Source organism: Macaca nemestrina, chromosome 5 (assembly GCF_043159975.1).
Source record: "Macaca nemestrina isolate mMacNem1 chromosome 5, mMacNem.hap1, whole genome shotgun sequence".
Lineage (NCBI taxonomy): Eukaryota > Metazoa > Chordata > Mammalia > Primates > Cercopithecidae > Macaca > Macaca nemestrina.
In genome coordinates, this window is record NC_092129.1 from 137,525,256 (window position 1) to 137,551,781 (window position 26,526).

Sequence of the window (26,526 nt, forward strand, 5' to 3'; positions counted from 1 at the left end):
AGCTGGGATTATAGGAATGCGCCACCACGACCAGCTAATTTTGTATTTTTAGTAGAGACAGGGTTTCTCCATGTTGGTCAGGCGGGTCTCAAACTCCCGACCTCAGGTGATTTGTTCACCTCGGCCTCCCAAAGTGCTGGGATTACAGGTGTGAGCCACCGTGCCTGGCCAATTTTTTTACCTTTCATATATCAGTGAGAACATGTGATATTTATCTTTCTGTGCCTGGCTTATTTCTCTTAACATAATGTCATTTAAGCTCATTTATGTTGCCACAAATGACAGAATTTCCTTCTTTTTATGGTGAAATAGTATTTCATTGTGAATATATACCACATTCTTGATATCCATTCATCTGTTGATGGACACTTCAGTTATTTCATGTCTTGGCTATTGTGAGTATTGCTGCAATAAACATGTGATCGCAGCTATATCTTCGGCATACTATTTTCCTTTGTATATGGACCCAGTGGTGGGATCGCTGGATCTTATGATAATTCTATTTTTAGTTTTTTATTGTTTTCCATAATGGTTATACTAATTTACATTTCAATCAGAAGTGTATAAAACATTCCCTTTCTCCTCCTCATTGCTAGCATTTGGTATTATTAATTATAACATTGTTTTTGATAATAACCATTCTAATAATTAGGGTAAGGTGATTATTTCATTGTTGTTTTCATTTGCATTTCCCTGATGATTAGTGACATATAGAGTGTTTTCATGTACCTGTGGGCTATTTATGTCTCTCTCTCTCTTTTTTTTTTTTTTTTTAAAGTACAGGGTCTTGCTATGATGCCTAGACTGGTCTCAAACTCCTGGGTGCAAGCCATTTTCCCCCCTCAGCTTTATGAGTAGCTTGTATTACAGGTGTGTGTCACTCCACCCAACTGGTCTTTTGAAAGATGTTGATTCAGACCTTTTGCCTATTTTTTAAATTGGATTTTTCATTTAATTTGCTTTTAAGTTCCTTGGATATTAGTCCCTTGTTGGAAGAAATTCAAGCATTTTCTCTCTTCTTGCAGGTTGTCTCGTAACTCTTGATTTTGTGTAGAAGATTTTTAGTTTAATATAATCCCATTTGTCTATTTTTTGTTTTGTTGCCTGTACTTTTGAGGTCGATTTCATAAAATATTTTCCCAGAACAATCTCTGAAGCGTTTTCCTCTATGCTTTCTTCTAGTAACTTAATAGTTTTGGGTCTTAGATTTTAAGTCTTTAATCCATTTTGAGTTGATTTTTTGAGTATGGTGAGAGATAGGGGTCTAGTTTATTTTTCTGCATATAAGCATCCAGTTCTTCCAGCACCGTTTATTGAAAAGACTCACCATGCTCGGGAATATTCTTGTCTTTATTTGTTCTGATATGTAGGAATCCCTATCTGGCTAAGCCTTTAGCCACACAATCTCAAATGGTATGTAAATGGCCCTGAGGTGTTCTTTGCACATCAAAGTTAATTTTTTTTAATTATCCTGAAAACAAAAGTGTAAATGAGGTCATCATTTCGTTTTCAGATTGCCATTTACTGTTTTGAATGGTTTTCTGCTTTAATAAATTATTAGGTATTATTTACTTTTTCATGTTTTATTCATTTATTTAGTACACTTATTTATTGACACTACTATAGCTCTGGTTATAGTGATACAAAGATGAATAAGAGTTTACAGTTTTGTCAGGTACATAAACACATAGAAGGTAATTTTAAAACATTATGGTAAGTGGTAATGCTGATATCCAGAGTGAGTTGAGGGTTTTAAGAAGAGTTACCTATCCTAGGTTGGAATTCTTCATGTATTTGTATATTCATGTCTCTAATAAATGATAAATCTTTCATAGGATTCAACATGTATTTATTGAGTTGAATTGAGGGAAGTAAGCATCGGAATAGAGGTTATAAACTGTTGACCCAAAATGTGACATAAAAAACATGTTTTATTCCATTTGCAGTATGAGTTTTTTTTGTAAGGAAAACATATTTATTCCAAGATTCATTGATTGGAATTTTTAAGTGTTCTTTCTTCCATAGAGCCCTAGAGTGTTGATAGTGTGCTAGGGGTTCCTATGTTTTCCCATCCTCTGAGGGTCATGAGATAGATAGTGGATTAATCCTGGAGTCCTCATGAAAGGAAGGGGTGGTCCCATTGAGGTGAATATATGTGGCCTAAATCCTAGGGTTAGGGGTGTAGAAGACTAGGGGCTGGTGGCTGGTGGGCAGCGTTCACCACAGCTGGAGGACCATGTTGGGGCAGGTTGAAGCAGTTGGCAGATGCATCTTCTGCTGCTGTAGGAAGAGGAAGAGCTCATGGCAGTGCTGGAATAGGCTGTAGCTGGATCCCAGAGTCTGCCATCTGTTCTGTTTTTCTTTTCCTCTGGATCCTTGGGATCTTCCCCATTTTATGTTGAGTCTACAGCCATTGACAATCAACTTATTAAAGGACTTCTCAGCAGCCACTTCTGCAGACTGCCCTGTGGAAACCTGGATGAAAGCACACTGCTCTCTCTGAACAACAGTAATCATCTGCATCTCTCCAAACTGGTAGTGATGATGTCTTAGATCTGTCTCAGAAATGGTATTACCCAGACTACCAATATATAGTGAGGATAACCTTGTCCTCTGATGGGTCCAGATGGGGCATGGTTGAAGCCTACTTTAGATGCTTATCTGTTTCTGGATCATTGATTCCATAATATTTGTGTGTAATATTCTGATCGGCAAGGAGATCATCTGGATCTATAGGCTTCTTATGTCTGCATAGACATTCCTCTCCTCTCTTACACTCTTCTTTCACCCAGGAGGAGCAAAGGTGGGGCTTACTCCTTTGATAGGAGGGTGTGGTCCAAGCTGGATTGAGTAGCATGTCACTGGTCAGTGTGGCTTTTTCCCCAGCAGGCAAACTGGCCATGTTCCATCAGAGCTAGAAATCCCTGTTTCTCATATTCTACATGTAGAACTCTTTTTTTTGACATCTGACTTTGGCAGGTCACCTTCAGAAGACAATTTTGCATCATTAACCTGGATGGGCAGTCGGTGCGTTAGGTCTTAAGATTTAGGCCTAACAGACATGCTTCAGTTTATTGCAGGTTTGGCACACTTCTGTCTTGAAATGCATGTGGACCCCAGGGCACAAGCAAAACACTGAATGACCTGGCACAAATTTTGCGTTCCTTCCTGCTTTTTTCTTTGGCTATTTATTTATTTATTTATTTATTTATTTATTTTTATTATTATACTTTAAGTTCTAGGGTACATGTGCATAACGTGCAGGTTTGTTACATATGTATACTTGTGCCATGTTGCTGTGCTGCACCCATCAACTCATCAGCACTCATCAACTCGTCATTTACATCAGGTATAACTCCCAGTGCAATCTCTCCCCCCTCCCTCCTCCCCCCTCCCCATGATAGGCCCCAGTGTGTGATGTTCCCCTTCCTGAGTCCAAGTGATCTCATTATTCAGTTCCCACCTATGAGTGAGAACATGCGGTGTTTGGTTTTCTGTTCTTGTGATAGTTTGCTAAGAATGATGGTTTCCAGCTGCATCCATGTCCCTACAAAGGACACAGACTCATCCTTTTTGATGGCTGCATGGTATTCCATGGTGTATATGTGCAACATTTTCTTAATCCAGTCTGTCACTGATGGACATTTGGGTTGATTCCAAGTCTTTGCTATTGTGAATAGTGCCGCAATAAACATATGTGTGCATGTGTCTTTATAGCAGCATGATTTATAATCCTTTGGGTATATACCCAGTAATGGGATGGCTGGGTCATATGGTACATCTAGTTCTAGATCCTTGAGGAATCGCCATACTGTTTTCCATAATGGTTGAACTAGTTTACAATCCCACCAACGGTGTAAAAGTGTTCCTATTTCTCCACATCCTCTCCAGCACCTGTTGTTTCCTGACTTTTTAATGATCGCCATTCTAACTGGTGTCAGATGGTATCTCATTGTGGTTTTGATTTGCATTTCTCTGATGGCCAGTGATGATGAGCATTTTTTCATGTGTCTGTTGGCTGTATGAATGTCTTCTTTTGAGAAATGTCTGTTCATATCCTTTGCCCACTTTTTGATGGGGTTGTTTGTTTTTTTCTTGTAAATTTGTTTGAGTTCTTTGTAGGTTCTGGATATTAGCCTTTTGTCAGATGAGTAGATTGCAAAAATTTTCTCCCATTCTGTAGGTTGCCTGTTCACTCTGATGGTAGTTTCTTTTGCTGTGCAGAAGCTCTTTAGTTTAATGAGATCCCATTTGTCAATTTTGGCTTTTGCTGCCGTTGCTTTTGGTGTTTTAGACATGAAGTCTTTGCCCATGCCTATGTCCTGAATGGTACTACCTAGGTTTTCCTCTAGGATTTTTATGGTATTAGGTCTAACATTTAAGTCTCTAATCCATGTTGAATTAATTTTCGTATAAGGAGTAAGGAAAGGATCCAGTTTCAGCTTTCTACTTATGGCTAGCCAATTTTCCCAGCACCATTTATTAAATAGGGAATCCTTTCCCCATTTCTTGTTTCTCTCAGGTTTGTCAAAGATCAGATGGCTGTAGATGTGTGGTATTATTTCTGAGGACTCTGTTCTGTTCCATTGGTCTATATCTCTGTTTTGGTACCAGTCCCATGCTGTTTTGGTTACTGTAGCCTTGTAGTATAGTTTGAAGTCAGGTAGCATGATGCCTCCAGCTTTGTTCTTTTGACTTAGGATTGTCTTGGAGATGCGGGCTCTTTTTTGGTTCCATGTGAACTTTAAAGCAGTTTTTTCCAATTCTGTGAAGAAAGTCATTGGTAGCTTGATGGGGATGGCATTGAATCTATAAATAACCTTGGGCAGTATGGCCATTTTCACGATATTGATTCTTCCTATCCATGAGCATGGTATGTTCTTCCATTTGTTTGTGTCCTCTTTTATTTCACTGAGCAGTGGTTTGTAGTTCTCTTTGAAGTGGTCCTTTACATCCCCTGTAAGTTGGATTCCTCAGTATTTCATTCTCTTTGAAGCAATTTTGAATGGAAGTTCACTCATGATTTGGCTCTCTGTTTGTCTGTTACTGGTGTAAAGAATGCTTTGATTTTTGCACATTGATTTTGTATCCTGAGACTTTGCTGAAGTTGCTTATCAGCTTAAGGAGATTTTGGGCTGAGACAATGGGATTTTCTAAATATACAATCATGTCATCTGCAAACAGGGACAATTTGACTTCTTCTTTTCCTAACTGAATACCCTTGATTTCTTTCTCTTGCCTGATTGCCCTAGCCAGAACTTCCAACACTATGTTGAATAGGAGTGGTGAGAGAGGGCATCCCTGTCTTGTGCCAGTTTTCAAAGGGAATTTTTCCAGTTTTTGCCCATTCAGTATGATATTGGCTGTGGGTTTGTCATAAATAGCTCTTATTATTTTGAGGTACGTTCCATCAATACCGAATTTATTGAGCGTTTTTAGCATGAAGGGCTGTTGAATTTTGTCAAAAGCCTTTTCTGCATCTATTAAGATAATCATGTGGTTCTTATCTTTGGTTCTGTTTATATCCTGGATTATGTTTATTGATTTGCGAATGTTGAACCAGCCTTGCATCCCAGGGATGAAGCCCACTTGATCATGGTGGATAAGCTTTTTGATGTGCTGCTGAATCCGGTTTGCCAGTATTTTATTGAGGATTTTTGCATCGATGTTCATCAGGGATATTGGTCTAAAATTCTCTTTTTTTGTTGTGTCTCTGCCAGGCTTTGGTATGAGGATGATGTTAGCCTCATAAAATGAGTCAGGGAGGATTCCCTCTTTTTCTATTGATTGGAATAGTTTCAGAAGGAATGGTACCAGCTCCTCCTTGTACCTCTGGTAGAATTCAGCTGTGAATCCATCTGGTCCTGGACTTTTTTTGGTTGGTAGGCTATTAATTATTGCCTCAATTTCAGAGCCTGCTATTGGTCTATTCAGGGATTCAACTTCTTCCTGGTTTAGTCTTGGAAGAGTGCAAGTGTCCAGGAAGTTATCCATTTCTTCTAGATTTTCTAGTTTATTTGCGTAGAGGTGTTTATAGTATTCTCTGATGGTAGTTTGTATTTCTGTGGGGTCGGTGGTGATATCCCCTGTATCATTTTTTATTGCATCTATTTGATTCTTCTCTCTTTTCTTCTTTATTAGTCTTGCTAGCGGTCATTACATAATGGTAAAAGGATCAATTCAACAAGAAGAGCTAACTATCCTAAATATATATGCTCCCAATACAGGAGCACCCAGATTCATAAAGCAAGTCCTTAGAGACTTACAAAGAGACTTAGACTCCCATACAATAATAATGGGAGACTTCAACACTCCACTGTCAACATTAGACAGATCAACGAAACAGAAAGTTAACAAGGATATCCAGGAATTGAACTCATCTCTGCAGCAAGCCGACCTAATAGACATCTATAGAACTCTCCACCCCAAATCAACAGAATATACATTCTTCTCAGCACCACATAGCACTTATTCCAAAATTGACCACATAATTGGAAGTAAAGCACTCCTCAGCAAATGTAAAAGAACAGAAATTATAACAAACTGTCTCTTAGACCACAGTGCAATCAAACTAGAACTCAGGACTAAGAAACTCAATCAAAACCGCTCAACTACATGTAAACTGAACAACTTGCTCCTGAATGACTACTGGGTACATAACGAAATGAAGGCAGAAATAAAGATGTTCTTTGAAACCAATGAGAACAAAGATACAACATACCAGAATCTCTGGGGCACCTTTAAAGCCATGTGTAGAGGGAAATTTATAGCACTAAATGCCCACAAGAGAAAGCAGGAAATATCTAAAATGGACACTCTAACAGCACAATGAAAAGAACTAGAGAAGCAAGAGCAAACGCATTCAACAGCTAGCAGAAGGCAAGAAATAACTAAGATCAGAGCAGAACTGAAGGAGATAGAGACACAAAAAACCCTCCAATAAATCAATGAATCCAGGAGCTGGTTTTTTGAAAAGATCAACAAAATTGGCTATTTAATATGTATAGATTTCTGCAAGACATTCCTGGCACAGAACAAGAAAGTCCGCCCCCTCCCAGTTCTGCTTGTTGTAAGCTTGGGAACCCAGAGAGATCACCATCTTTAGAGCATCTGGAGGCAGTGGTAGCTATTGAGGTGGAAGAGAGGACCGCCACAATCCTATCAGACCCAGCCCCAAATTTCATGATTTTTCTGCAAGAATAATGAAATGGATGACCTTGCAGTCCAGTTTTTTCATAAGTGTCTTTATCCAGTATGAAATTAATTTCCCTGTTAATGATAGGTCTTTCTAAGAAGGGAGTGAGTTTGGAGAGAAGATACAAGGGGAGACTTTCAGTTTATAAAAACCTGTATGTCTTTTTATACAGTATATATATTTTTATCATTAGAGATAGAAGAAACATGAGTGTTGGTACTATTGTGTAGAAGAACAGCAGTATTACCTTCATCAATATTTCCATTTGCATAGCAGGAACCTTTGGGGACCCATTGTGGCTATAGTCACTTGTAATTGTGACAGTGGATCTCTTTGAGACGTCAGTGGCATGACTTTATGTGGCCACAGTTGAATTTCTCACAAATCAGCAAGTGGCTGGGAGCCTCTCACAGCCTGCGTAGGGCTCCCTTGTGCCAGCCCTTCTTAAGCTAGGTGGGATGCCCCCCTTTATCACACCTCTTTCTTCTGCTTTTGCTTCTGTGGCAGCTCAAGAAATTGTGAGCCATCATCACTTCTCCTGGAGGGCATGGACTTCTGTCTCTCAGAGTTTCTGGGAAGCCAGAAAACTTGCAGCTGGGCTTGACACTTGTGTCCTGTAGCAAACTTCCTGACTAAAGCGGTGGCTTTCAATTAGCATGGTCCATGAAACACCAGTATTCAAAAGAATGTTCAGGGATACCTCCTATTTGAGGAAGAGAAGAAAGTGGGGTTCTGAGATCCCGGCCCCAAATTCAACCTGAATAGTTCCTGTTTGATCCTTTGTGTATTGTATATTTCTGTCAGTCAAAAATTTTTGAAGTCCATCTTTGATCAGTATTATCTTTTCATCATTTCACTATGTATAGGATAACAAGTTCCACAAGATTGATGCCTGATATATATTATACTACACTCTTTTTGTCCTACAGCATTTTTTTTCAGGATCAGTTATGTCAGTCCTTTTGGCTCCTCAAAATTTTGTTTTGAGACTATGGATAAATATATTTCTAGCTGTTATCTCCTAATATATATCAGAATAGAATATAGCGCCTCAAAGTAGGTACAGCTGTGTTTTTGACAAGGCCTATTATGATATACTTTCATTAAAAAAAAAATACCTCCCTTAGTCAATACAGATTTTTATTGAATATCTAGTGTTGATATTTTGTTGAATATCAACTGCCAGTGATAATGGACATGTTTTAGATCATTTTGGCAGTAGGTACCTATTGTTTCATTGGGGAATACTACAGTAAGACTGGCAATAAACTACATTTAGAAGTTTTTACTTAAATCATTTGTTTTGTCTCCTCTTTCTTTGACCTGTTGTTCCCATGTGGAATCTATATCCTCTCATCTGACTCGTAATTCTCATCCAGTGCTTCACCTAGGCCTGTGCTTCATTTTAAGTAATTTCACCTTCTTCCACTCTTTTCCACTTGTTAAGTTGTGGATGTCTTAGGCCTGAATTGACTGTTCTTCCCTGAAGTTTTGCACATAGATTGTAAAGTATGTTAAATAATGAAAATATGTCATCTAAAATCTATATAATGCTTTCAGTTTTACTACAGGAACAAATTAGAACAATAAAGTTATAGAATTTTAAAGTTGAATTACACTTGAGAAATTATTTAAACCAACCCTTGTATAAGTTTGAGCCAAATGAAATTGACATTTTTACAGGCTATAAATGATTGAATATTGGTGATTTGATATGATTCAATGCAATACAAATTAGAAATTTTCACTAGAGAAAGGTTTCAAACTCTTAGTTTTCTTATTTTGTTATGTTGCAATGCTAATTACTTTTTACTGTAGTTATAAAGCATCAGAAAGATTTTATATATATATAATATATATATGTATATATGTGATGGACTTAATGAGATTCCTGGAACATTAAGAGCATCCCTTCTCTAGGTTACTCGTAACAGTAGTAATAGTTGCTATTGTTATTAATAATGGGGCTATTTCATGGCATGATTGAGATGAGAAATTGATTAGAAAATTTCCAAGAATTTCACATTTACCGGAGAGATGCAAACTTTTTCATATCCTAAGCTTCCTTATCCCTCACTTTCCAGGTTGAGTTAAATCACATTTGAAGTAAATAGAGATTTGTGCCAAGTGCAAATTATGTTTGAATTGGTATTATGATGCTGTTCATATCTCTTTCAAGTTCAAAAAGTAATGATTTCAGATGGCTGTATGGCTGCTTTCATTTCTCTGTTCAAAGTTAAATATCGAAAGAATCACTACATTTTATGCATAGAATATAATTATCTACCATTCCACTTAAAAATCATATTAGAGTTTCACTATATGAATCTACCAGTCACTGGTAAGCTGTTCAGTTGATTATACTAGTTTTCACATCAGAACCAATTTCTCATGTTTAGCTAATTCTCCTTAATGATGAAAAGTAATGAAGAACAAATTTGTATATGTGAAGAGTTATGGCTTAATCTCCCATGTGGATTAAAATGCACTGAATTCACCCCTCCCTCCTGTAATGCTTTTTAATTTCCCTGGTAGAAGCAGTTCATGCAAAGCTTTGTTCTGTCCTCATCACCAGTTCTGTGAGGCTGTCACTTATGCCACCTCAGTAATGTTTTATGGGTGTGTTTTAAAATAGTAATAAAGTTTCCTATGTAGAACTTCAATTATGAGGGTTATCAAAATAGGACAAACTAATATAATTTGTGATTGCATAAAATAAAGGAAGCAGGAGTACCATGGGGACCTAATGAATCATAGGATGGAAACAGTTTCTTGCTAACTAAACATTCATACTTTGTACTAAGCCAGAGCATGTATATGTAGTTCAGCAAACCGGAACACACTCTGTGTTTACATGAATGGGATATGAAGTAGTCCACAAATACCATCTGGGAAGAAATTCTTGGCCTTTCTATCTGGTACTGTGGAGTAAATTAAGCACATGTTTAGAATAAACAGACTAAAAACACACCTGCTTTGGGGAAAACACACACGTATGGTCACATCCGCGTACAGAGTGGTTCAAAATAGAACATTTTGTGTTGGTAAAATCTGATTACTTTTCTTCATTTTTACTTCTTATGAATAATTATTATGGAAAATTTCCTGATTATTTCTGTATAGCACTACTTGTTTGTAATTGAGTGCTCCTAATATCTTCTACTTAAATTAGTCTTATTTTCTCTCATATGTTACTACCTTATGCATCAATAAATACACTTGTCTTTTTAAAAAAATAATAAGTAACTATTGACTGATACTTAGTTTTTAAAATGGGCATATTCTCTGTAGAATGCCTCTTATGCTACATTTTCCCTACCAGTTGCCATGGAGAGTTTGCTAAAGGCATGTCACAGAAGACCAACCGGGAAGGAATTCCCAGTCTTTTCTCCCACTCTTAACATATTTTTTTCCCACTGTAGTGTATCCCACTAACCAATTCATTTTGAAAAGCAGTCTTTACTTCAGTGTCACAGAATTTCGGAGCATAAATTGTTTTCACTTCCAGTAAATTACAAGTATTGTCTTATGTTACTTGGTTTTCTTAGCATAGATATAAAATAGCATCTTCTCACCTTTCCATTTGTGTTTCTTTTCTTGCATCAGGCTTTTCTCCCTAAAGGTTCTTCCTTTTTTTTCCCCACTGGTCTGCTAGACTCCTATCCCTTGACTTAAGCTAAGTTCTAGCCACTTGTATCCTGTGCTGTGCTTGGATTTTTAATCTGTGCTGAATGTTTCAGTTCAGGCTAAAATTTCTCATAAATGCTTAGGTTCCAAGTATTTCAGATTTACCAGAGAGATGCAAACTTTTTATAAAACTCCCACTCTCCAGATTGAATTGCATGTCTTAATTGTGATAGGCGGAGATTTGTGCCAACTTGAAATTGTGTGACTGAGTCTACATTATGCTTTTGATAATATCCAATTTTAAATGAAGTTCAAAAACTGTCATGATTTCTGATGACTGTGTGGCTGCTTTTGCTACTCTATTAAATATGTGTAGAATATAATTTGTTTTATGCATAGAACATAATTATCTAACCTTCCATTTGAAAATCATATTAGATTTTTTTCTGTGTGAATCTACCCGACAACTAGTAAGCCATTCAGTCTGTTGAACTATGCTTTCATATGTGAATCTATTCTCTGGATTACTTTTGAGATTATTAATAATCTTGAATTACAAAAAGTAATGAAGAATAAACATATCTGAGGAGAGTAACTGTTATTCTTGATTAGCATGCATCAAGTTTTCTCTCTCTCTCTTTCTTTGTTCTTACTTTTTGTGCTTTTTGATTTGGCAGATGTTTTCCAAGTATTCTATTCTCATTTATCAGTTTTTCTTTTCTCCTCTGTATCTGAACTAAGAGATTGTTTAAAACTTCCACTTTCCAATTCTTTTTCCAAGATCTTTGAATGTCTTTTCTTTATCCATAACTCCACATCTTCTTTCCCCATTGCTGCCGTTAGTCTTGATTAGTGTTAAGTTTCTGCCGAAAAGAAGAAAACAGTTAGTAAATATCTACTATGTGTGAGGCCATCTTCTAAAGAGTTTGCTTATATTATTTTATTGTATATATAGGCCATTTTCCAGGTTTTAAATAAAAACATTTCTATATAGCTTTTTAACTTATGAAATTTTAACCTAGCTTGGCTTTCTCCTATTTTTTATAAAAATATAATTAGCACTTTTATTTATTTCTCAGATCTCAGTATTATATATTTTTCTACCCTTGAAGAACATATAATTATTTTGTAAAATATGTATTTTTATCCCTTTAGATTCTGATATGAACTCTTCACATCCATTGTGATGTTTTATTAGGGGTGTTATTTTACTACATTGTGTTAGGGAACAAATTATTTATGCTGATAATTTCAATTCTAGTCATTCTCACATCTCTGAGTGAATTTATAAATCACATTCTTAGTTTCCCAAGCATATATTAACTGTCCTCAGAGACTTCTCTACTAGTTGTTATGAAACTCTAAGTATATGTATAAAATCTGAAATTCAAAAGGTATTTATATCTGAAGCACTAGAATAAAATTGACTTCAATTTTTTGTTTTGTTTTGTTTTGTTTTGAGACGAAGTCTCACTCTTGTTCCCCGGGCTGGAGTGCGATGGCACGATCTCAGCTCAATGGAACCTCCACCTCCCAGTTTCAAGTAATTCTCCTGCCTCGGCTCCCCGAGTAGCTGGGATTACAGGTATCTACCAGCACGCCTGGCTAGTTTTTGTGTTTTTAGTAGAGACACGGTTTCACCATGTTGGCCAGGCTGGTCTAGAGCTCCTGACCTCAGGTGATCCACCCGCCTCGGCCTCCCAAAGTGCTGGGATGACAGGCGTGAGCCACCGCACCTGGCCAACTTCAAATTTTGTAATCAAATGGAAAGAGAAAGTCTATTAAATAAATATGTCAATTAGAAAGGCTTAAGAAAACATCTTCAGGATGTTTTAAGACTAACTTTGAAAATGATGTTTATCAGTAAAATTTTTACTAACTTTGCACTTCTAATTTAACTAAGAATATGACATTAAGTAATAAACATCAGCACAAATACTGTAAAAATCATGCTCAGTATCCTGAATGTATTTAAGACTTTCTTTATGTGTTTTTGGGGTTTTTTTGCAGTAGAATAGGAGGAAAATGGAATGGGAAAGGCCAAGGCAATTAATCAGGCAGATGCTGATAAGAAACAGCAAGAAGTTGTGACAGTGTAGAGCTGAGATAAAATAATTGCTAAAAACACAAATACACACAATTATAGGTTATCTCGTTGTTTTACAAGTAAAACATAATGTAAAGTATGTTCCAGAAAATATATATTAAAATATCAAAAGCCTCCTAACTTTTTGGTTGCCGAGAACATCACTCTGTTTTATTTAGCCCAGTACGCTTATTGATATTTGTAGCCATATAAAACATAAAATATAAATTTTATATTTTATTTATATAAAAATGACCAAAAATTTTTTCTCCCCAAAACTGTAATGACCAAAGACTTTTAAATGACCAAAACCTTTTTCTCCCCAAAACTGTATATAAAGATTCCATAATTTAGCAAATATCCTTAAGGAATTAAGGGAAAAATGTTTTTAAAACTTTCTGTGTTTGTATCTCTTTGGCAGAGTGGCATCACTCATAAGAAACATTTCACTAACTACTTCCAGTAAACCTAGAGAGTTAGAAAATACTCTCTTCACTTTATAGGTTTAGAAACTGAAGAACAGAAAGATTAAGCAACTTGCCCGCAGTCACATAGCTTATAAGCAGCAGATATGGAATTCAAACCATTTCTTCTCTAGACAGTTTGGGGATTTCCTTAGTAGAGAAAATATGCTGTTTTTTTAGTGGATACTTACCTTACTGAATTTACTGTATGTCTGTAAGGTCCTTTGTAATTCTGAGTATTCTGTGGTTCTCTGCAGTAAAAAGAATATTGTTTTCAGAGTAGTATTTACATTTTGCAAAGAGTTAGTGAAGAGTGGTTGAAAAAGAAGTGATTGAAAAAGAGAAGTGCCACGAAAGGTAAAGCACAGTCTTCTTTTGGTATGGAAAATACAAATTCGGTTTCAAGTCTATGATAAATATTTATCATATTTGAAGTTTGCAGAGAGAAAGAATAGCATTCTTTAACATGTGAAATGGTGTTAATGGCCAACAAAACATAATGTAGGCATAAGTTATAATTTCATAACATTAAAATAGGAATCATTTGATAGACCACTGGACAAAGGTAATTCAATATATAAGAAAGAAGGAATTTAAACATACTTGAAAAGGATATTTAAAATATTGTGAACTTTCCAGAAATCAACCATATTATTGCTTGCTTTGGTATTAAACTTTAAGAAGAGGAGTTTTAGTAGAATCTTTTTCCTTGAGCACTGAAGTTTCTCTTTGTAGACTGTTTTTATTAAGAAGATCAATAGACTTGATGTAAGATTTGATGATAATACAAGAAGTAAAATAACTGTATTCCTAATAAAATGTTTATGGTTCACATATACTTAAAAGAATAATAGTTTTTTTCATTAGTTAACTTTTACTCCCATCATAAAAGTCTCAGCTTTATCCTTTTCAATTATTTTGTCTACGGCAGGCTTTAAAAATCAAATACTGCCCTTTTTTCTAAATACGCAAGCAGTTGATTTCACTGATAAGAATAAGGTTTCAATGAGTACATTAAATTTAGTAGGAACTCAATATTTTTTAATTTGTTTTTTTCGTTAAAAGCAAAAGTATTAATACTCTTTTTCTAAATAACTTTGGTATTTTCTATCATGGTGGATAAAAAAGTCCCTGCATTTTCATAAAAATCAGAGATCAGGTGGGGATATTTTCAAATGCCTTTTTTGTGAGAATAAAGAAAATACTGGAATTCAGTTTCCCAGTTCTAACATATTTAATTTATTTGTCCTCGTTTATGTTAGTCAGGAAATGAAAGTTTTTTATAAGACAAGAAGGAAGTTATTTATCTATGTCAGTATTAAAGACCTAATGGCTGTTCTCCAAAAGAGAGAATGGTAATTAATAAATTATCCTTTTATTTACACTGAGTTTTAAAACCAATTGCTTCTTTGTTTTCGGTAAGTATAATATTTTTGTGTGAATAATAAGTTACATAGTAATGATTAATGGCTAACCCCCTGTTTGGATTTCAGAATGGATGTGAATGATGTTGTCAGAAGTGGAATGCCTATTTTAAAATGTCAGCTATATTGCAGAGCTTTTGCATTTTATGCCAAGAACCAAATTCAGCTACTGGTTTATATGATATCACCTCTGATCAAGGCATATGGGTTTCCAGTTGTAGTATGATCTATGTTTCTTAATTGTATGATGGAGAAAGGTGATGAAAAAGACACTTGGGACCAGATTTTCAAGGTCACTGAATTTCAAACTGAGTAATTTGTATGTAATTCTATAGACAGCTGGGGACAATTAAAAATTTTAGCAAGTGGCATAGTAAGTAAAGTGGATAGAGTAACCTGGCTATTTTATATCGAACTGTGAAAGACTCAAGATGCTGCTTCTGGAGAGGTCAGTTATAAGGAGGATATTGCAGTATTTAGGCAAAAGATGTTACTAGCTCTAAGTTGCACGGTTACAGATTCTGAACTAACACATCCTAGATTTAAAAAAATGTAGAGCTGCAATATGCAAGATTTCATGGGTTCAGGAATTCAGAGCCAGGAAGGTTAAATAAAAGATAAGGGAGAGCAAGTCAGAGATATTTCCTAAGCAATTGGGAGAATGACAGATTTGTGAATTGAAATAGGTCAGAAAGGACAGATTTGGGAGAGAAATGATGGTTTTAGAAATGAATTTGAAAATCTGATGAGAGATGCAGAAGAAGGGTTTTAGAATAAGGGGAATGGCATTTCAGGGAGATACTGTGTTTGCCTGCAAAGAGACCTGGTTACAAGTGAAATGGGTTACACCACCCAAGAGGATACTGAGGAATCCTGGGAAGAGAAAAATTGAGTCCTGATTATAAAAGGGAAGAACATCACTGAAATAAGAAATGTAACATATAGATTGAAATTTAATTTTATTAGAATGATACAAAACTGCTGTTTTTGGAATTCTTACACATAATGCTTTGAAATTAATGTGATGTTTTTAAAAACCTATATATTTTTACTTTTGTTTTAAGGTGGACTAAAGGAAAATGTTATAGGCTACTCTTGGCAAGCATTTTGCCATAAAATCTTTCTGATATGGATAAACAACAAGCTAAATTGTGTCTACTTGCTACTATATTTTCCATTCATGTGATATTTTGAAGTCCATGTCTCAATATACTCAATTCTACTTTCCTTTGGATGAATACAGCTTACTCTGGTAAAGAAAGATACCAAATTTACAAAGTTAGTGTAATTGTTATATATTCTTTTGTTTTAGCTTCAACTCCTTATACTTACTACCTGTAAACAATAGTTCAGTATGGGTATAAATTAAATTCTGTATCACAGAGAATAAATGAATTTAAAATCATATAACAATCAAATCCACCATGACAGCGGTCAGTATTTATCTGAGTGAGAAACTGATAGAGATACTGAGTTGTTAGTACATTTATTTGTACTAACTTGGTATATTCTCATTTGCTAATCACTGTTCTAAATGTGACTCCGCTGATTACTTTTGCAAAACCCAGAGTGTTTGTGAGCCATGAGTTGGTAAATGCTTGTAGACTGGAATCTTTTTGGAGACAAACATGGCTGGATTTGAATCTTGGCTTCATAACTTGCTAGTTATATAGTGTTGAGCATATTCCTTAATCCAAGTCCTCATTTAGTCATCTCTTGGATTTTACCTACATCATAGGCATTATATGAGATAATGTATGTAAATGACCTAACACTGGTCTACATTATTTGCCAGTGGGAACAGGATTAATGGCAGCCAAAAATTTTTTTGACATTTGGTATAACAAAGTGTCAAAGGCAAAGACACTAAGAGACAGAAAGAGAGCTTGAAGATTCATAGCATGCAGTGTTTGTGAGGCCACTTTTCTGCTTTAGAATGTCACACCGTACACAGTTTTGTCACTATTTATCCTACCTCTACTTTTTATTGCCAATCTTCTTAGATACCTTAACATTCTTAAAAACCAGTTGAGATAATTTATTATACATGAGTTTCCCTGTTCCTTCCTTGTCAGTTCCCACCTGATTTTATGTCCCTGAGAAGAAACCTGCAGACACAGAGTGATCTAAATTTAATTCATTTCAATCCTGGAGACTTAGGAAGCTTTTCCATGAATTTTATGCCTTCTCATTTTATCTCTGTAATTGGGTAGAACTTAACTATCATTGAAATAAGAGCATTGACTAAAAGCGCCTATTTTTATCTAGCAAATCCTTGAATATTCTCCTAAATGATCTTTGAGTCCTAAGACAGTGTATTTAGGTGGCGACTTCTATGTTTTGTTTTGTTCCTTTTTCAAACTTGATGGTTTTAAGAATATTGTATGAGGAAGTTTCCCAGCATTCTTGAAAATTACGTGATTTCCTAAGTACATAGTAATGTGGAGTTTGAGGGAGGTGAAACAGATAAATGGATAAATAGGTAGGTGAAAGAGAGAGCGCAAGCCCCCAAAATTGACCAATGTGCTAAAATGAGTATAGATTTTTAAAATTATTATTATTAGGTGTAAATTAAGTAATACTATGTATTTGTAAATTGTTTGTGAAGTGCCTCTTTGTAAAACTAGGGACACCATTTTGATGTTGACATTTCCTTTTATTATTATTGCTAATAATAATCTTTTTAAAACTTGTGTTTTAAAAGCATTTACCCTCAAAATCTGTGGAGAAAACTCTTTATCTGAAATATTGGTAAAGTTATTAGATGATATTTTTAATATAAATATTAGCATTTATATTTTAGAAAATTTCTAGGTACTAAAATTTTGAGAGGAGCAATTTTACTTCCCAAGTTCATGTGCCCTTTTCTTGTGAATTGACCCTTTAAGCATCTTAACTTTTGATAACTTGAAATTTATGTGAAAAACTTCTGTTTAGGGAAAAGCTTCAAATTCAGTATCATTTATTAATCATCCACATTATTATTTTGAAAAATAACCAACAAAAATAATGCAGTATAATAGTTCTACACTTTAACATTTCAAAATTCCTAAAAGTAGAACTTTCTCCAAATATATATTCTTAAAAGTAAAAATTTGCTATGCTTTGTGTAACCGAGGTTACAAAAGACTTGTAACTTCTAATAATTAGCTTAATCTGACTTTAAATTCATGATGGTTTTGGAACAGGAATTTTTGTTTGAAAGAAAGATTGGCTTGTTAACTGAATTATGTAATTATAAGTAAATGTGGTCACAGCTGCTTTTGATTTTATTGTTATACACCTGATTGGAAACAACAGGTTTTTAAAAATATTTTTCCGTTTCTTACACTGACACCTAGTGTTCACTATTACTGATATATTAAATATTAAATTTTATTTATTAATAATCATGGAAATAGATTTACATTCAATGTATTTTAGCCATGTACCTATTCACAGATAAATAACTCTCATTTTCAATACCAGTGATGCACGGTTTTTCTGGTTACTTATGTGACATCATTATGAACCAATTGCTGAGGCCATTTTGAATGCAGCAAAACTCTTAAGAAGCCTAGAGTTGTAGAGATGGAAGAATTGCTGGAGGGAGATTTTAAAACCAAGATTCTTAAAATCCCAGTGCTTTGTTATGTACATAACTACTTCAAGCCACGAGTCCAAGTGGCTGATTTAGTTTATGTCTGCTTAGTCTCTGTGTCATAGAACAAAATCACATTTAGTCATGCAAGTATTATAAATTTAAAATTCTTGGTTGACCAGGAATGGAGCATGTTTGAATTATTTCTAATTTTTGAAAAGGGAGACTTGGCAATATTATATGTTTACCATTTCCTATGAGTTCCTAAGGATGATTTTAATGCCCCAGTTTTCCTAGTAATAAAGCTTAAAGGTATAGATTAATATCCGATTTTACACAATTAAATGAAACTTTATATATAATTCAGAGAAAATTTATTGTGCAGTAAGCGTTTGGCACATCAGAAATAAAGTTGGCCAATAAAGATAATGAAATTGTTTCATTTTATTTTTTGTATCTCTCATTAAAATGGGGAATGATATTATTAATAAGATGAAAATCTGTAGCTAAGATTGAGCATTTAATTTATGCTTAACTTTACGAAGTCAGGAACAGAAACTAAGTTTCAAGTAATTTCTAATAGAACTGCAACCTTCAGTGTTTGACTATCCAAATGTAATTTTCAGAGAAGTATGTTTCTCATACCTAAAGATCAAACATTTTAAATATAGGAAAATCAAAATTGACTTGTTTTCAATAATAGTTATGATGTTTTTAATGTCCTTTGGTTTTTTTATTTCTATCTAATAAGCTATAATTATTATAATTATAATTCATGTAATATCTTTTCCCCAGACAAGCAAAAATTATCATTCTTCTTTTGATCCATTCATCAACTATTTATTAATCATCCAGTATTCGACTGAATCTCATTCAGGAGATAAATTGCCAGATGAAGTTGTCATTCATGTTGTCTTAATTAACAGAAAAGATAAGAATATATGAATGTGGAAAAAATATAAAAGCAAGAGATAAGTAGAAAGGAATTTTGATTACAATGTTAAATACTTTCTGCTACATTTCTCATAGTCAGGTTTTTGGGTGGATTTCCATAATTTCTGAATAATTTTTTCCAGAATCATCAAGTTCATTCTAAAATTAACCAAGTTCTTAGAAATGAGGTACCAAATATGTTCAGTTATGTCTCTAGAACAGGTGATACAAAAGGTTTGAAAGGAACTTTGTCAGATGTAAAAAAAGGAGAAGCGAAATAGGTAGTATGGAGTATGTAGTTTTTCCTTGGCTTTAAATGGGTTGAAACCTATCATTTGAGAATATCACACATGTTTATGTTGAATAAAAATTCCAGCAATAGCAAAAGCGTATATAAATACTTTGTTTCTGGGTGCATAGAGATGCTTCAGAATATTTAATTAAATATTTAAATCTTTGTGTTGTTGGGAGACAGGACAGAATAAAATTTCAAATCACATTTTCCCCGTGGCACTTAGTGCAAATGCAGAGATGTTTGCACTTTCTTTTTTATATTTTTATTTATTTTTAATTAAGTTTTCAAAAAATTTCAACTTTTATTTCAGATTAAGGGATTTATGTGCTGGTTTGTTACATGGGTATATTGAGGTTTGGGATCTGAAGGATCCCATCATCCAGGGAGTGAGCATAGGACCCAACAGGTAGTTTTAAACCCTTGACCCCCTCCCTCCCTCTTACCTCTTGTAGTTCCTAGGGTCTGTTGTTCCTATCTTACATCACTTGTACCCAGTGTTTAGCTCCCACTAACAGGTGAAAACATGCAGTATTTGGCTTTCTGTTCCTGCATTAACTCACAGGATAATGGCCTCCAGCTACATCCATGTTTCTGCAAAGGACATGATTTCATTCTTTTTTATGGCTGCATAGGATTTCATGGTATATATGTAACACACTTTCTTTATCCAATGTACTGTCGATAGACACCTAGATTGATTCCATGTCTTTGCTATTGTGAATAGGGCTGTGATGAACATATGAGTGCATGTGTGGTTTTTGGTAGAATGATTTATTTTCATTTGAGTGTATACACATTAATAGGATCCTGGGTTAGATGGTACTTCTGTTTTAAGTTCTTTGTGAGATCTCCAAACTGCTTTCCACAGTGGTTCAACTACTTTACATTCCTACCAGCAGTGTATGAAAATTTCTTTTCGTTTGCAGCCTCGCCAGCATGTTATTTTGATTGGTATGAGATGGTACCTCATTGTGGTTTTGATTTGTATCTCTCTGATGATGAATGATATGGGAATTTTTTTCATATGTTTGTTGGTAGTTTGTATGTTTTCTTTTGAGAAATGTCTGTTCATGTCCTTTGCTCACTTTTTCCTGGGATCATTTGTTGCTTGCTTGTTGAATTGTTTAAATTCCTTATAGATTCTAGACATAGACCTTCGTCGCATGGATTATTTGTGAATGTTTTCTCACATTCTGCAAGTTGTCTAATGTACTCTGTCCATAGTTTCTTTTGCTGTGCAGAAGCTGTTTGATTTAATTAGGTCCCACTTGTCAATGTTTTTGTGTGTTGCACTTGCTTTTGAGGATTTAGTCATGAATTCTTTGCCAAGGTCAATGTCCAAAGTGGTGTTTCATGGATATTCTTCTAGGATTCTTACAGTTTGAGATCTTACATTTAAATCTTTAGTCTATCTTGAGTTAATTTCTGTATATGGTGAAAGGTAGGAGTCCAGTTTCATTCTGCTGCGTGGTGCTGGGATAACTGGCTAGCTAGCTAAAGGCATCCAACAAAGGTCTATAGTTAGCCAGTTATCCCAGCACCATTTATTGAATACGAAATCCTTTCTCCATTGCTTAGTTTTGTCAACTTTGTCAAAGATCAGATGGTTGTAGATGTGTGGCTTTATTTCTGGCTTCTCTATTCTGTTTCATTAGTCTACGTGTCTGTTTTATTACTAGACCTATGGTTTTGTTTTGTTTTGTTTTGTTTTTTACTGTACCCTTATGAAGTCAGGTAATATGATGCTTCTGACTATTCTTTTTACTTAGGATTGCTCTGGGTATTCAAGCTTTTTATTGGTTCTGTAAGAATTTTAGAAGAGTTTTTTCTAATTTGTGTAAAAACAGTGTTGGTAGTTTGATAGGAATAACATTGAATCTGTACCCTGCTTTAAGCTGTATGGCCTTTTTAAAGATAATGAATCTTGGCCAGGCACGGTGGCTCATGCCTGCAATCCCAGCACTTTGGGAGGCCGAGGTCAGTGGATCACGAGCTCAAGAGTTCAAGACCAGCCTGGCCAAGATGGTGAAACCCCATCTCTACTAAAAATACAAAAATTAGCTAGGCATGGTGGCAGGCACCTGTAATCCCAACTACTCAGGAAGCTGAGGCAGAGAATTGCATGAACCCAGGAGGCAGAGGTTGCAATGAGCCAAGATTGTGCCCCTACACTCCAGCCTGGGCAACAGAGTAAGACTCCGTCTAAAAAAAAAAAAAAAAAAAAAACCAGCCCTGGCCAACATGGTGAAACCCTGTCTCTATTAAAAATACAAAAATAGCCAGGTGTGGTGGTGGGTGCCTATAATCCCAGCTACTCAGGAGGCTGAAGCAGGAGAATCGCTTGAACCTGGGAGGTGGAAGTTGCAGCAAGCTGAGATAATGCCACTGCACTCCGGCCTGGGCTACGGATCAAGACTGTCTCAAATAAAAATAATAATAATAGTAATAATGATTCTTTAATGTCTGTGAACATGGAATGTTTTTCCATTTGTGTCATTCTGTGATTTCTTATAGCAGGGTTTTATAGTTCTCCTTGTAGAGATTTTTTACCTCCTTTGTTAGATGTATTCCTAGATATTTGTGTGTCTGTGACTACTGTAAATGGGATTGTGTTCTTGATTTGGGTCTCAGCTAAAATGTTATAAATGTATGGAAGTGCTACTGATTTTTGTATGTTGATTTTATATCCTGAAACTTTACTGAAGTCGTTTATCATTTCTAGGAACCTTCTGGTCAAGTCTTTAGGGTTTTCTAGGTGTAGAATCCTATTGTCCCTGAAGAGAGATAATTTGACTTATTATTTTCCTATTTGGGTGCCTTTTATTTCTCTCTCTTGCCTGATTGCTCCGTTAGAACTTCCAGTACTATGTTGCATAGGAGTGGTCAAAGTGAGCCTCCATATTTTGTTCCTATTCTTAACAAGAATGCTTCTAAGCTTTCGCCTTTTTACTATGATGTTGGTAGTATGATATGATAGTATGTCCTTTGATGCCTAGTTTCTTGAGGATTTTTATCATGAAAGAATGTTGGATTTTACTGAGAGCTCTTTCTGTGTATATTGAGATGCTCATATTGTTTTTGTTTTTAATTCTGTTTATGTAGTGAATTACGTTTATTGACTTAACAAATGTTGAACAAACCTTGTGTCTCAGGAATAAAGCCTAATTGATCATGGTAAGTTAACTTTTTGATGTGCTGCTGGACTTGGTTTGCTAGTATTTTGTTAATGATTTTTGTGTCTACAATCATCAGAGATATTGGCCTGAAGTTTTCTTTTTGTTGTTGTGTCCTTGCCAGCTTTTGGTATCAAGAGTGATGCTAGTTTCTTAGAATGAGTTAGGGAGGAGTCCCTCTTCCTCATTTTTTTTTTTTTGGAATATTTTCAGTAGAATTGATATCAACTCTTTGTATGTCTGGTAGAGTTCAGCTGTTAATCCATCTGGTCTGGGGCTTTTTCTGGTTGGTAGGCTTTTCATTACTGATTTAATTTTGGAACTCAATATTGGTCTGTTCAGAGTTTCAATTTCTTCCTGATTTAATATTGCAAGGTTGTTTATTTCCAGGAATTTATCCATTTCCTCTGGATTTTCTAGTTTGTGTGTCAAATGCATAGATGTGGCACTTTATTTGCAAGTTGATTGGCTTTATTTAAATTGCTTATTTTATTTAGAAGCCCAAATAAAATAAAACTAATCCATTACACTTTCATGTAACTGAGTGAAAGTTCACTTGGTTTTTTTCCCCTAATTTTTCCAGGCTCAAAAATTGGCTGAAATTGCTGGGCAGGCAGTTATTTTAGAATTGTTTCTGCGTCAATGTTTTATCAGGCCCAAGAGTGAAATATTCTGCAACTACTGCAGTTTTTTTATTGCCACTCTTAAGGTAGAACCCTGTTAAAATGGCGTATAAGTATGTGGATTCAGATATGATAGCCCTGTTTCCTCAATTATAGTGTATATATAAAACGTAGAGTTAGATTGGATAGTGATTTCTAGCCACAGAGGAGTTCTATCATTCATTCACTCATCAAAGATTTATTGGTAAATGTGGCAACCATTGTTTTAGGTACTGGGGATGTAATGGTATATACAAGAAATTCTCTGCTCTAATGGAGCTTATATTTTGGTATGCAAGAAAGACAATAAGTAAATGAATAAATAATATCACATAGTGTTAACTACTATGAAGAAAATAATCCAGGACAAGGACTGGGAGTAATAATGTTAGATTACCTCAGAGAAGATGATATATGAGCAAAGAATTAAATAATGTGAAGGAGAATACCATGTGTTAACACGGAGTATAAAGGTACTGAGATTGGAATGTACTCCAGAAACAGTGAGAAATATCAGTATGTCTGGAGTGAAGTGAGTTAGGGATCAAATGGGAGGAGCCGAAGTGTAAAAGTTAAATAGGGGCCAGAGTATGTAGGCATTGTTTTTCTCTCTCTGTCAATTTCACTCTCTTTGGATTTGTTCAGGAGAGAAGGTTTTATTTATTTGTTCATTTAATTTCTTAATTTTTAATTTTTGTGGATACATAGTTGTGTGTGTATATATATATATATATATATGGGATGTATGAGATTTTCTGATACAGGCATAAAGTGGATAATAATCTTACCAGGGTAAGTGAGGTATCCATCACCTCAAGCATTTGTGCTTTGTATTCCAATCCAGTTATACTCTTAGTTATTTTTACATCTATAGTTAAATTATTATTGATTGTAGTCACTCTGTTCTGCTGTCACATACTAGACCTTATTTATTCTTTCTGTTTTTTGTACCCATTAACCATCCCCATTTTACCTCCACTTCTTCATTTCCCTTCTCAGCCTCTGGTAACCATCTGTCTACTCTCTCTGTCCATGAGTTCAATTGTTTTAATTTTTAGCCTCCATAAATAAGTGAGAACATGTGAAGTCAGTTTTTGTGTGCCTGGCTTATTTCACTTAATGACCTCCAGTTCCGTCTATGTTGTTGCAAATAACAGAATCTCATTTTTTTTTTTTAATGGCTGAATAGTAGTACTTCATTGCGCATATACCACATTTTCTTTATTCATTCTTCTGTTGATGGACACTTATGTTGCTTCCAAATCTTTACTATTGTGACTAGTAAACATGGGAATGCAGATATCTTTTCAATATATCGATTTCCTTTCTTCTGGGATATACCTAGCAGAGGGATTGCTGGATCATATGGTAGCTCTATTTTTAGATTTTTGAGGAACCTCCAAACTGTTCTCCATAGTGGTTGTACTAATTTACATTCGAACCAACATGTATGAGGGTTCCCTTTTCTCCACATCCTCACCAGTATTTGTTATTGCCTTTTGGATAAAAAGCCATTTTAACTGGGGTGAGATAACTACCTCATTTTAGTTTTGATTTGCATTTCTCTGATGATCAGTTATAAACTACTTTTTCAAATACTTCTGTACTGTTTGTCTTCTTTTGAGAAATGTGTCTTCAGATCTTTTGCCCATATTTAAATCAGATTATTAGATTTTTTCCTGTTGAATTGTTTGAGCTCCTTGTATATTCCGGTTATCGAACCCTTGTAAAATGGATAGTTTACAAATATTTTCTCCCATTTTGTGGGTTGTCTCTTACTTTGTTGATTATTTCCTTTGCTGAGCAGAAACTTTGTGATTTGATGTAATCTCATTTGTTCATTTTTACTTTGATGGCCTGTGCTTGTGGGGTATTACTCAAGAAATCTTTGTCCAGTCCAATGTCCTATAGAGTTTCCCTAGTGATTTCTTTGAATAGTTTCATAGTTTGAGGTCTTAGATTTAAGTCTGTAATCCATTTTGACTTGACTTTTGTATATGACAAGAGATGTGGGTCTAGTTTCATTCTTCTGCATATGGATATCCAGTTTTCCCAGAACTGTTTATTGAAGAGACTGTCCTTTGCTCAATGTATGTTCTTGGCATCTTTCTCGAAAATGAGTTCGCTGTAGATGTATGCATTAGTTCCTGGGTTCTCTTTTCTGTTCCACTGTTCTGTAAATCTGTTTTGATGCCAATACCATATAGTTTTGGTTACTGTAGCCCAGTAATATTATTTGAAGTGAGGTATCATGGTTCTTCTACGTTTTTTTCCTTCCTTCTTTGTTTCCTTCCTCCTTCCTTCCTTCCTACTTCTCCTCCCTTCTTCTTCCTCCTCCTCCCCACTTCTTCCTTCTTCCACTCCTCCTCCTCTTCTTCTTTCTTCTTTCTTTTTCTTCCTTTTTGCTCAGGATGGTTTGACTATTCCGGGTGTTTTGTGGTTCCTTACAAATTTTAGCATTTTAAAAAAATTTCTGTGGTTAATGTTATTGGTATTTTGATATGGATTGCATTGAATCTATAGATTGCTTCAGGTAACACAGACATTTTAACAATATTGATTTTTCCAATCCATGAACATGGAATATCTTTTCATTTTTTCATGTGTCCTCTCCAGTTTCTTGCATCAGTGTTTTATAGTTTTTATTGGAGAGAGTCTTTACTTCTTTGGTTAATTTCTAGATATTTCATTTTATATGTAGCTAGTGTAAATGGGATTACTTTTTAGATTTTCAGACTGTTCAGTGTTGGCATACAGAAATGTTACTGATTTTTATATGTTGATTTTGTATCCTGCAGCTTCACTGAATTTGTTTATCAGGTTTAATAGTTTTTGCTGGAGTCTTTAGGTTTCACAAACATAAGATAATAACATCTGCAAACAAGGGTAATTTGACTTCTTCCTTTCCAATTTGGATGCCCTGTATTTCTTACTCTTGTCTAATTGCTCTAGCTAGAACCTTTGGTACTTTGTTGAATAACAGTGGTAAAAGTGGGTATCCTTGTCTCATTTCAGATCCTTGAGGACAGATTTTCAATTTTTCCCCATTCAGTATGATAATAGCTGTGGGTCTGTTGCATGTTGTAT

The 26,526-nt window shown here is 35.0% G+C and overlaps 1 protein-coding gene and 1 pseudogene across 7 annotated transcripts in view; one reads left to right on the forward strand and one right to left on the reverse strand.

The window, feature by feature from the left end:
• The window catches only part of LOC105489527 (SPT3 homolog, SAGA and STAGA complex component), a 530,030-nt gene that overhangs the window by 259,723 nt on the left and 243,781 nt on the right, over window positions 1-26,526 (forward strand). The gene's annotated exons all lie outside the window — the stretch shown is intronic.
• Window positions 2,049-7,099, reverse strand: LOC112427997 (pre-mRNA-splicing factor RBM22 pseudogene; annotated as a pseudogene).